This window comes from Scyliorhinus canicula, unplaced genomic scaffold (genome assembly GCF_902713615.1).
Source record: "Scyliorhinus canicula unplaced genomic scaffold, sScyCan1.1, whole genome shotgun sequence".
In the NCBI taxonomy this organism is placed as follows: Eukaryota; Metazoa; Chordata; class Chondrichthyes; order Carcharhiniformes; family Scyliorhinidae; genus Scyliorhinus; species Scyliorhinus canicula.
The window spans coordinates 1033372-1045727 of NW_024055461.1; the positions used below are offsets into that span (position 1 = coordinate 1033372).

Below are 12356 nucleotides of genomic sequence, written 5' to 3' on the forward strand. Positions count from 1 at the left end.
TGTTTCCGGTTCGATGCCTCCAGAAATCTCGTTTTAACTTTTCTTCTGAGCTCACTCTATGGAATACTGCATCAAAAGAAATATGCTCTATAGGTCAATCTCATATTTTGTCAGTTTGCGAAGTCGAGCTGCCCATCCTCTGTCCATCCCGGGAGGGAATGTATTCCTTCAACATCTGCGCAATCAGATGGATAATTGCCAGTCTGAATCTAATAATTAGCTGAAATCTGCTATGCTGAAATGAATCATAATTAGAAGTAAATCGTGGTTATTGCTGGACAAGAGATATTTTATTGAAGTTTTCGTCTTGCGCTGATCAGGATGTTTACAAAATATAATTTAAGTGATATCCAAAAATCAATGGGACATGATATGAGCGTTCTGATTGGCAGGCAAATGGACTCTGATTTTCCCACCGCTATTGCCATCTTTTATCAACACGAATAGACCTGTATTGGAATTATCATTTCTCGAGCTAAAGAAATATCAGAAAAGTAGGAAGAGGGAAACTCAAACTTGCCACTGATCACAAACTTCCCTTAATGCTTTGATGTGACGCTCGATGCTGTGGCAGTTCCGCTCCAGGTTAAAATGCGGCATTCGTCTTTTCATCTTTATTGTATTCAAACTCCTCAAGAGCCACTGGCCCCTGGATGCGGAGAGTTTCATAGTGTACCTCTTTTAATTAGGGGTCCCGGTTCCGAAACTCAAACAACAGCCATGTTTTCCGCCTGACAGAATGAACCTGGCAACATTGTAGTTCTTTAAAATGTGGGATATTCAATTTTTTTCCAATTAAAGGGCAATTTAGTGTAGCCGATCGTACACATCTTTTGACTTGCGTGACCCACGCAGACACGGGGAGAACGTGCAAACTGCACAAAGCCGGGATCGAACCTGGGGCCTCAACGCCGTCAGGTAGCAGCACTAATCAGTAGTCACTGTGCCGCCCAAACGTTGTGCTTGAACACTGTCCTGCTCCCCATCTGCATTGATTAGAAATATAGCGAACTGTGAGCTGATTGGTTGAATTGAAAACAAAGACAGTTTAAGCTGATTGGATGCCATCTGATGATGCTGCCAACAATGACTCAATCAGCAGCGACCCGGATGTTACTTTACCCCTCTTCAAAACAATTTCAGCTTCAGCCACTCTGCTAATATCCACCGCCAGCTCTCTGCAAACATGACATCTGCTACTTCGTTTTTATTCCTCACAGCTGCGGCTCTTTTAACAGGTAGGTTCATAAATTACGAAACTCTGTGTTTCACATCTTCTGCGGGCATTACAGTTAATCAAATAGTTCACTCAACACAACTAAGGAATAAATGGATTCACAATTAGTAATGTCATCATTATTCACGGTATCCCAAAACTCTACGCTGGGAGTAGGCGGGATTCCCCGAGTTACGCTGGGACTCTAGACTCCACTGGTGCCCATGAGGCACTTTGACAGATACAAGAGTTCGAACGAAACGCATCGACCGTTTCCAGTTTCCCCTTCAAATTACAAGAGATGGAGGAGCGAAACTGATCTCCACAGAAGGTGCCGAATATTCAGGAAATAAACGTAGATCTCATTGGTCTAAAAACCTTCCCACTGCAGCCCCTATGCTGTTGGAAATGCATTCATATTTAACTGTGCCGATATATTTCTCAGAATCATGTTTACGATTTAGGGTATTAACATAGTGAAGTGACAGCCTTCCATTCAATGTTGCTTTGGGTTCTTACAGGATATTGTCGAGGAGATTCAGTGTCACAGACACCGGCTGCAATAACAGTGATTGAAGGAGAGAATGTTCAGTTGCTCTGTAATTAAACCACTGCAAGCAACAATATTCCTTATCTGCACTGGTATCATCAGTATCTCGGCAGATCTCTGGAGTTTCCAATGAAGATAAGCAGATACTCCGATAAGACAGATAAACTTCCAGGGGCCCGTTTTTCAGTGAATCTGGATGAATCAATCCACACCGTCTCGCTGGATGTGTCTAAAACAGAGCTGACAGAGTCCGCGGTGTATTTCTGCGCGCTGAGCCCCACAGAGACACAGAGCTGGGCTGAACCAGTACAATAACTATCAAAGTGTCACTCCGCATAACAGCGTTAGGCACACACTGAGATCAGCGGTGTGTCTAAATTGGTTCCTGAAATCGTACCGATATCCATGCTTCTAATTCGAACATATAACTTTGCTCCTAAAACATTTCAATGTAGATAGTTTAGTGAGCGGAAATGTAATATTTAGATGGCGCTTTTCTTTACGTCCCAAGATGCAACACCGTCACTGTGACAAAGAAATTCAGAAAACTCATCAGCCGATTATGGCCGAGTAGATTATTTCAAACAGTGGGGTTTAGTGAGCTGCCTTTTTCAGGGACGTGATTGACCTGGACAACGTTCCTGCTCTTCATGGAAAATATTGCCTTGTGATCCACCACGTTCATCTTAGAGGAAAGCCATGAGGTGGAGATGCCGGCGTTGGACTGGGGTGAGCACAGTAAGAAGTCTTACAACACCAGGTTACCGTGTCGCGTCTTTTCGTCCGACGTCACTTCGTCCAACGACACTTCGTCCACGTCTTTTGGTCCAACGTCTTTTTGTCCGCCCGTCTTTTGGTCCAACGTCACTTCGTCCAATTATCCAATTACAAATTAACTCCGTATAAAACCATTTAATTGATAAAATGCAAGTACAATACAGCAAGTGAATTTAATTGCTAAAATGCAAGTAATTGATAAAATGCAAGTAAAATGCAAGTTGAAAAATGCAGTTAAAAAATTTAAAAATGCAGTGAAAAAATCTAAAAGTTTACAAATTACTTAAAATTCCCGAAATTACTTAAAATTGACGTAAATTGTAAGCAACATTCCTCAAGAAATCAATTTTTGTTGTAGAATCATATTCAACGACCAATCTTTTGAGGCGTTCAGTTATTTTCTTATATCGCGTACATGAAGTCGACTGATCTCCCCGAAGAATTTGAGCCTTTTTGCCTATTATGAACCCTTCCTCGTCCTTCAGAGTTTTGATTAACCTCCAGATATTCAAATGAGCTCCACCCACCGAACGCTTTATCGCAGAACTTCGCGGGACTTCCCTCAGATTGGCCCATGATTATTCTTGACAAAGTGTTGCAGTAGTTTCCATTGCCTCTTGCAGCATGGCTGACCAGGAAACTCTCCAGCTCTTACCACCTATCATTAGCCATATTGGAAGAACTTGAAAGCTGATAATCATCGTGTGTGGCCAGGCAAGGAGCACACCTTCTGCAGCCATAAAGCCCTGGAGTGGTATTGAAACGCAGAACTTCCGGCCCAGAAGACGTGCTTCAGTGCCTGAGAATCCGTAATTCACATTTTTATTCTTGCCCGAAACGTGGTTGTGGTGAAGCGTCACAGATATTTCCTGTAATCCCAGCTGCCACCTGTAACAGCGGTGAACTAATTGGCAGCTCTACAGGCTTAAAACAAAGAGAAGATCTCGGAACGTTAACTAGCGGAATTCTGTCTGTGAAACAACGATTCTCAATGTATTCCCAAATATTGCTGCAGTATATTGGTGGATTATTATCATAGAAGTGTTACTACTGCTTCGGTGTTATAGTTGCTGCATCTGATGCCTCTTTTGTTGTTTTTCTTTTGCTACATTTTTTATTTAATATTGACCCAGATCAGTTGTCTCAGTTTTCTGACGTGCCTTCCTTATTGCCAAAGCCCGTGTTCATTTGCATAAATAGATGAACTGAAAAAACTCATAAAACAACTGATAAGTTTGGACGTTCGTTTGGAAAGAATGGAAGTCTTGAAAGCTCGCTAAACATTAAACAAAATGTAAAATAATGTAAATAAACCACGTATCGAAAAGTGATTGCTATTGTTCTGTGGGTTAATCTGTTAGTTATATCATTGGAAATAACACATTTTTAATTCCAATAAATCACACGGATGAAAAACATTTGTTTCTACATTTTGTTTGGCTCACTCTCATTTCCACTGCACACGGGCTGGTTGGCTCCACAGCCCTCATGTTGAGTACAGGCTCCTCATCTCTTTGTTTCACAGCGCCACACTGTCCTGTAATACACTGCAGCGTCTGACAGCTCAACCGTGTTAACACTGAGAGCGATGCAACCTCTCTCACTGTCCACAGATACTTTAAACCTTCCCTCAAATCTTTCATCTCAGAATGTGGAGACCAGATTCTGGGGAGCCTGATTGGAGAACTGCCGGTACCAGAATACATAGTCATTTGTAGTAAGAGTAACATTGTGATGAAGCGAGATGGTCTGTCTTTGTGTTCCCCCATACATCCATATCTGAAATATCCCCAAGTGACATGGAACAGCTGTTAAAACAAGAATAACATTAACGTTATGACACATACAGGGTCAATTAACTAAAGTGTTTGAGTACATAGGCAGAATAAACTAATCTATCTGTGTATCTACATATATATCCGCCTGCCCGCCTGTCTGTCCGTCCATCTATCCACCTACTGACAATCTGTCTCGCTACATATTTGTTTATCTAACTTTCTCTCCCATATCTGTCTACCTGGCATCTGAGAAAGTTCATTGTTCCGCCTGCCTCTGTGGAACCAACAAAACAAATAAAATGTTACGACATTCTGCATCTGTAATAAAGCTGATGGATATTGTAACTCTATCCAGGTGGAGGTTTAAATATGGGAAAGTAATCATTCTGATAATCATCGGCATTTCTAAAAGTTCTGGTTTGTGCAAATGTAAACGGGGCAACGGAAACCCGGCAGTGAACAAGATATTGTACAGCCGGATCCGCTCTGTGTCTCACTGTGTCTGCTTCGCACAGAGATACATTCCGGAGTCCTGGACCGCGCTGACATCGATACAGATGGTATTTGCCTTCTTTTTTCTGTCAAATGACAGGGTGTAGCGTCCTTTGGTCTCATTCCCCTGGTAAATGGAGGCGATAAATGTGGGAGCCCCTGTCAGTGTCTGTCTGTACCAGGCTACGGTATCGCCTGTACCAATGGAGATCCGACAGTTCAGTTCAGCCCGATCCCCTTCCCGAGCCACCACCTGCTCAGGGTGGGAGCTCTGATCCTCACACTGAACAGCTGGGAACAAAAGAAAATCATCATAACCACACGGTACTATGAGTTTGTTTTTAAAAAATGCATCAGATAAGAAAATAAACTCACCCAATATCAGCAGCATCAGCGCTCCAGCTGGAAACAGCTCTTTCCCACGGTTTCTGGTCATGTTGATGAAAGTGGACAAAAGGCGGATCAATCCGGGTCTGATTTCCAGACTGGGACTTGCTGCCGAGTCCGGGACTCAATGTTGTGCGGCTGAGGAGAGGAGAGAGCTTTACGTTCTCCCCCTGAGTGTGAGACTGATCCTCACCGATTGGACTATTATTGGGTGTCTTTATTTGACGTTACACACGGTGCCATTGAGCGATTGGTTGTTTCTCAATTCATAGAGTGCGTGAACCGTCACTGATCCCCAACCTCTCTGCTTCCTGTGTGTAACAGCAGGTTGGCATGATTCATATAGTCAGCGCTCTGTTGTGTATCCAACTGAACAGAACCATTTATTATCTAAAAATCATAGTGCTTCACAGTCCAAAGAGAGGGAATTCGGCACATTACTTCCGTACTGTCTCGCTGAAAAAAATATCCACTCTTTGTTTCCATACATTTCATTATTTAAAAGTTCCTATTTACTGGTCATATGTTTATCCACTTCTTCCTTAAGCTGACTGATGGATTTCTTGCATCCCTGCTTCATCTTTCCCAATCCCTCCCATACTCTGTCTGTGAAGTTAACAACAAATGAAATAAGAGGCACGGAACCAATCCATGTGTTTGAACAGCATTCCCAACAGTGATATGTACATATTTATACGTGTCTGTATCTGTTCTAATATCTGCATCGCTTTTGATAGAACCCGGAACCTTTAACTCTTTAACGTCATCAGCAACGTGTTGCCAAATTTCTGCATTTAAACCCTGAATACTTTCTTCTCTTTGAATCATTCAAATTATATTTAGCTTCTTCCTCATTCCATCTACTTTATGTGTTTATATGATTTTAAAAAAGCAGACACAACATTTTTGGTTGTACTTTAGATCAGCAGCGTTTTTGCTTCGTGGTTATTCAATGCAGGAAACGATCTGCTGACGCAGACATACAGATTCCTGCACCACTGCATTGTTTATAGAACCAGTGATAGGAAGGGGCCAGAGGCAGCGATGTCTCCACCAGCACAATCAGTTCAGATCGAAGGCAGCAAACGGAAGCTGTGGCCGGGGACACCACAGAGTCTAAACTGATCAAACTGTGCGTCTGTCACCAGCTGCCGTCACAAGTGCTGGAGCGGATATAGCGACGGTTGAACCTGCAGAATCTGAGACCATCCTGCACCTGCTCACTGCTCAAGTGACTGAGAACAAACAGTGTGGGAGTGACATTAATGGCCCAGAATCAGAGATTTAGGGACGGAGTGTAGTGTCCAGTTTAACTGTGCCGATTTGAAAACGCTGTCCCAATCGCCTTTCACACCCTACATTACCCATGCTGCTTTCCCTTCACAATTCCCTTTTCAAAGTTGCCGTTGAATCTTCTTCCTTCGTCATTTCATGCGTCGAACTACGGATGTTAACATACCGCAACAAAATAGCTAAAATTCACCTTTCACGATCCAATTTTCCATGAAATTGGGATGATTTTGTCTGCTGGTTTTGGAAACAATAACTTGTGATCTATACGACCAAAAATACATCATTTTAGCACATCAGTTGAGGTCGCTTCTACTTTCTTTGTTAAAAGCAAATGAAGGCAAGCTTCGCTAGCCTTGTGCAAAGGTTTCCATTAGGCCTGCTATTCTGATATATAACGTCCGCACTTTCTCCGACTTCTTAACAATGTTCATACTTTGTCCTGCACATGATTTGGCCAGAGCCGGCCAACAAAGAGTTCTACAGATTTAGTGTCACTTGACATTTTGTATCATCTCACAGAAACATCAACAGCACCAAAATCTGAATCTGAAAAGCTCCAATTTGCGTTTCTGGTAAACATTCGTACCTTCTAGTGTGGTTCAGTGCTCGCGGAATTCTTTCAATGGCCGCATTCTAACAGCAATGAGATAAATCCGGCAGCAGAGGGCGCCATGTTCAAGCAAGGGCGTGATGACGTCATGCGATGGCACTGTCAAAGCCGATAGGTTTAGGAGACTAGGTGATGTCATAATGGGTTTGGTAGCCTGGGTGATGTCACAATGGGCCTGGCCCCCTGCAATGTGTGGGTGGGAACAATCAACTGAACAGAGCCCGGGTTCCCTCTCTCCTCTCAATCTCTGACTCATCCCATTCCCATTCACTCACAGAGATTCAGCCAGACATGTTTCTGCTAATACTGGCGGCGCTGTTGGGTGGTAAGTACTGGATAATGTTCACCATGCCAGATTAGCTGATAATAGATTGTAATAATTAATGATCAGAAATGACAATCTGGTGGGTAGAGTGGAAGTTCCACAAACTGATACATTTACAAACAAATTCAGGTCACTTATTTTTAAACTCTTGATATTTAATTCCTCCACTATCGCCGGCGGACAATGCGTAGATCCATAACTCATCACCGGTGACAAAACCCGGGTCAGAAGGGGATTTGGTGCAATTACAATGTCAATATTCGGAGCCAGACACTCGCTACAGCCAATAATATCATAAGAAAGCGGCACAGCAACCAGTGTGGATAATTAACAATGTATCAACTCTGAAGAAAGATGCAGTTTCAGGACGATATCTGGCGGCTGCTGACAAGCCTGAACAGAACGGTTACCTCAATATAAGCGCCCTCAGTGTGGAGGACGGAGCGGTCCATCACTGTGCAGTGAGGCATAGCGTTGGGTATAACATAACGCCCCGTAGAAAAACCTCAGCGCGTATTTACTCGACAGACAAGCTTTATTCAGTGTCATTGCTTGCGGGAATAATTTCACGAAGTAGTCAGGTCTATCTATCGCCGTTATATTGCTGTCTCTGTTCTTGTACAAGTCAACATAGAGGCAGTTTAGTAAATCATAAGGCTCATCTCCATGCGGCGATTTCCACAGTAAATTTAAACTTGAAATACCCAGTACAAGCAGAAGTAGTGAAAACTATCTGATGTGGCGCTAATAATACCGAAAATTATGGATATTCTTTCCAAAACTTAACTCAGGTGGGCCCAAGGCCGCCGAGTCTCCGCCATCCCATCCTGTAATGAACCTGAAAATGTGAGAAAGTCTGCAAAGCACAATAACCATTTCAACAGAGCGCCACCGAGCAACACGATTATTATTATCGTGCAGGACCATGTGAGGTTTTGGTGTATGGTTTAGCCTTCAACAAAAATATAACATTTTCGATCGATGTCGACTATTTCTGCCCAAAGTTAAGGCACTATCCAGGTCAGGGGCAGAATTCACCAGCTAAGAGATGGAGAAGCAGGTTGAGTGCGTCCCAGGGGCTACGAAGACTCCAGCAGTTAGAAAACACCGGAGATGTGAATTTGTGCGGCCCACACAGCTACTCACATTCTCACACTTGCTGCACTCTCGCAGTTGTTGATTAATCTGCCATTGACTGCTCCTCCAGACATATCTTTTCTTTATTTGTTTCTTCCATTTCTCTGACAGAGAGGCTGGCACAGACACGGCGGCACGAATGGCCTCATTCTGTGGTGTAATCATTCTCTGATTCGATGCGATCCTCACCCTGTGGCCAGCGAACCCAGGGCCTTTTCTCATTTAATCTCTCCTGACTTGGACGCTATGAGAGGTATCTCCCATTGTTCTGTTTCCTCCCTCTGGGATTTCATTTGGTTAAGACGTCCTACATTTGTAACCTGTCCCGGTTTTAATGAAAGGTGACGGTGAAAGACGAGCATTGTTGTCCTGTCGACAAATGCCGCCTGACTCCCTGAGGTTAATATCTAGAGGTTAGATCGACTTTCTATGGCAATGACAGTATGCTGCGGTCACTTTAAAGTGGCTCGTTGGTCTAGGGGTATGATTCTCGCTTCGGGTTTTTGAGTCTCGGAATTTGCGAAAGGTCCCGGGTTCAAATCCCGGACGGGCTCTTTGATGTGGTTTTCTATTGGTCAAGCAGCATGTTTTCTTCATTTCTTTGCAGCGCAGACGGCGGGATTCATTTACATTGGGGTTGCTTTGAGAAGCTGAGCTCACACTGCATGGATCCAATACGTTCGCAAGAAAACCAAGACATTTTCGAAAGGCTAGTTCTGCCATTAACACATTTTGTTAATGCGCCATCAGCACCTTTCTTAGCCTTGATTAGCCTCATTTACATTCCTTTTTTCTTTCTGCCCGAGACATTTTCGTCATTTCCCACCTATTGCTGCCCTCTATCGAGGCCCAATACAGCACTCCACCACCCCCACCCGCAATCGTCTGAATCCCCAGTTCCAGTTCTCCAGCGTTTACAAAGAGTCCACTTGACTGGAAACGACAGCTGCCATTTCGCTCCCCAGAGGCTGTCAGACCTACTGAGATTATCCAGTATTTTCTGTTTTTGTTTCCGTTTGAAGCATCCGCAGTAAGTTGCATTTGTCATACATTTAGACATGTTTGAGATGGTGATTAAATATGTTCATTTGTAAATCGCTGAAACTCTGTTGTGGATGAACTAGCTGCTAATATCCGAGCTGTGCCAAGATATGAAAATTCTTCACCTCTCATTGCCTGCCCAAAATTCAGTGCTTGGGCCTTAATGTTTAATTCAGTGTAGTGGCTCGTGTGAGACGAAATTTCATAGTCCTGGAACACACGAGATTCCGGCAACATTCAGGAAATAGAATTATTTTGTGCCCAATAATTGTGCAAACTTTTCTCACACGAAATGCTAAATGTTCAATGTTTCTGCCCGGTTTCGAACCGGGGACCTTTCGCGTGTGAGGCGAATGTGATAACCACTACACTACAGAAACCGCTGGCAAACAATGGACGTGCGGAATGCACAACCTCACTGTGTTGCTGCAGATTCTGATGGTCTGTTTGAGAGGCCAGGTCCCTTGTTGCAAACGACAGCTGTTTCTTAAATTAACAGATGTCTCAACATATAAAGCCGTGAGATGTAGAAATTATGTCGAAATTAACATAAGTTATATTTTGCTGAATGTCTGTCTTAAATTTGTGCTCTTTGGTCTCGAGGTCTGGTTCTCGTTTCGGGATTTTCAATCAATGCCTATGGGAGTGGTCGTGGGTTTAAATCCAGGACAGGCTCTTTACTCCAGGTCAGAGATTATGAATTGTTTGCGATGCTGACGGCAGGGTTGATTTACATTGGCCCACTCTGAAAAAGATTTCTCAGGACTCGAAATGTTTACGTCGTTTCTCTCCCCACAGATGATGCTCGAGAGAGAGAGAGAGAGAGAGAGACAGTGTCTGAGCTGGAGTGCGTTTGGATAAAATTGATGCTCCGGATCTGTGTTAACCACAGGGACGTGACCCATCTAATCCACAGAGCCAAAGTGGAGAATTGAACTGACTGGGGAGCTGGATCTTAACGCTGACCTCCCGGACGTCGGCGTCGAGAAATGTTCCAACGAAGCTCAACAGCCACTCGAGGAACAGCAGCGCATCTTTCCACTGGGCTCAATGCAGCTTTCACACTCAGTGTGTGTTCAGTAGTTTCACACTGGAAATGCTGCACCCGTTTTGTGTGTCCTTCCATCGCAGATTTGGGTTTCAATCTTGTTACCGCTTGTTCTTTGTGTCCGGGCGGTAGTTGTTGATCAATCTGCCATCGATAGCTCCTCCAGACATATCATTTGTTTCTTTGTTTCTTCCATTGCGCTAACAGAGAGCTGGCACAGACACGGCGGCCGGAATGGCCTCATACTGTGGTGTCATTTTTCTCTGATTTGATGCTATCCTAACACTGTGGCCAGGGTCCCAAGGCCTCTTCTCATTTAATCTCTCCTGACTTGCCCCCCATTAGAGCCCTTTCCTGTTGTTCTGTTTCCTCCCTCCGGTAATTCACTTGGTTAAGACGTGCCACATTTCTAACCTGTCCCGGTTTTAATGAAAGGTGATGGTGAAAGACGAAATTTGTCGGCCTGTCGACAAATGCCGCCTGACTACCTGAGATGTTGCAGTAATTTTGGCGTTCTCCGCAGATGTTAGATTGATTTTCGATGGCAATGACAGTATGCTTTGACTCTTTTTGTGGGGCTCGTTGGTCTAGGGGTATGATTCTCGCTTAGGGTGTGTCGTTGTCGTAATTTGCGAGAGGTCCCGGGTTCAAATCCCGGATGAGCCCTTCGATGAGGTTTTCCGTTGGCCAAGCCGCATGTTTTCTTCATTTCTTTGCTGCGTAGACGGCGGGATTCATTCACATTGGGTTTACTTTGAGAAGCTGAGCTCAAACTGCATGGAACCAATACGTTCCCGAGAAGTTTGTCTATGTGTGGGCATTCACATTTCTATTGACTAATTCTGGTGGACTCAGACAGCTCTTTGTCCCTTTCATTTTATCAGTTCAACAACTTCAGACTGTGAACTCTCACTTCCCCCTCCACCACATGTTTTTTCCATCAATTTATCATTCCTTCCATTGATGTGTTTTACCCTCAGCATCCCCCCCCCCTCCCAGCCCATCCCAGCCCATCCCATCCTACTTCATCAATCAGATCCCTGTTTGTAATTGTTCTCTGACGCACTGCTTACCTTTGTTCTGCAATTAACACATTCTGACCGCTCGATGCGCCATCAGCACCTTTCATAGCCTTGATTAGCCTCATTTACATTCCTTTTTTCTTTCTGCCCGAGACATTTTCGTCATTTCCCACCTATTGCTGCCCTCTATCGAGGCCCAATACAGCACGCCACCACCCCCACCCCCACCCGCAATCGTCTGAATCCCCAGTTCCAGTTCTCCAGCTTTGACAAAGAGTCCACTTGACTGGAAACGACAGCTGCCATTTCGCTCCCCAGAGGCTGTCAGACCTACTGAGATTATCCAGTATTTTCTGTTTTTGTTTCCGTTTGAAGCATCCGCAGTAAGTTGCATTTGTCATACATTTAGACATGTTTGAGATGGTGATTAAATATGTTCATTTGTAAATCGCTGAAACTCTGTTGTGGATGAACTAGCTGCTAATATCCGAGCTGTGCCAAGATATGAAAATTCTTCACCTCTCATTGCCTGCCCAAAATTCAGTGCTTGGGCCTTAATGTTTAATTCAGTGTAGTGGCTCGTGTGAGACGAAATTTCATAGTCCTGGAACACACGAGATTCCGGCAACATTCAGGAAATAGAATTATTTTGTGCCCAATAATTGTGCAAACTTTTCTCA

At 43.9% G+C, this 12356-nt stretch overlaps 2 non-coding genes across 2 annotated transcripts; one reads left to right on the forward strand and one right to left on the reverse strand.

The window, feature by feature from the left end:
* Window positions 1–9913: 9913 nt before the first annotated feature.
* Window positions 9914–9986, reverse strand: trnav-cac. The gene has a single exon. It is a non-coding gene; the product is annotated as a tRNA-Val (tRNA).
* Window positions 9987–11230: 1244 nt separating this feature from the next.
* On the forward strand, window positions 11231–11320 carry trnap-agg. The gene is given in 2 exon segments: window positions 11231–11266; window positions 11285–11320. It is a non-coding gene; the product is annotated as a tRNA-Pro (tRNA).
* The last annotated feature ends 1036 nt before the right edge of the window (window positions 11321–12356 follow it).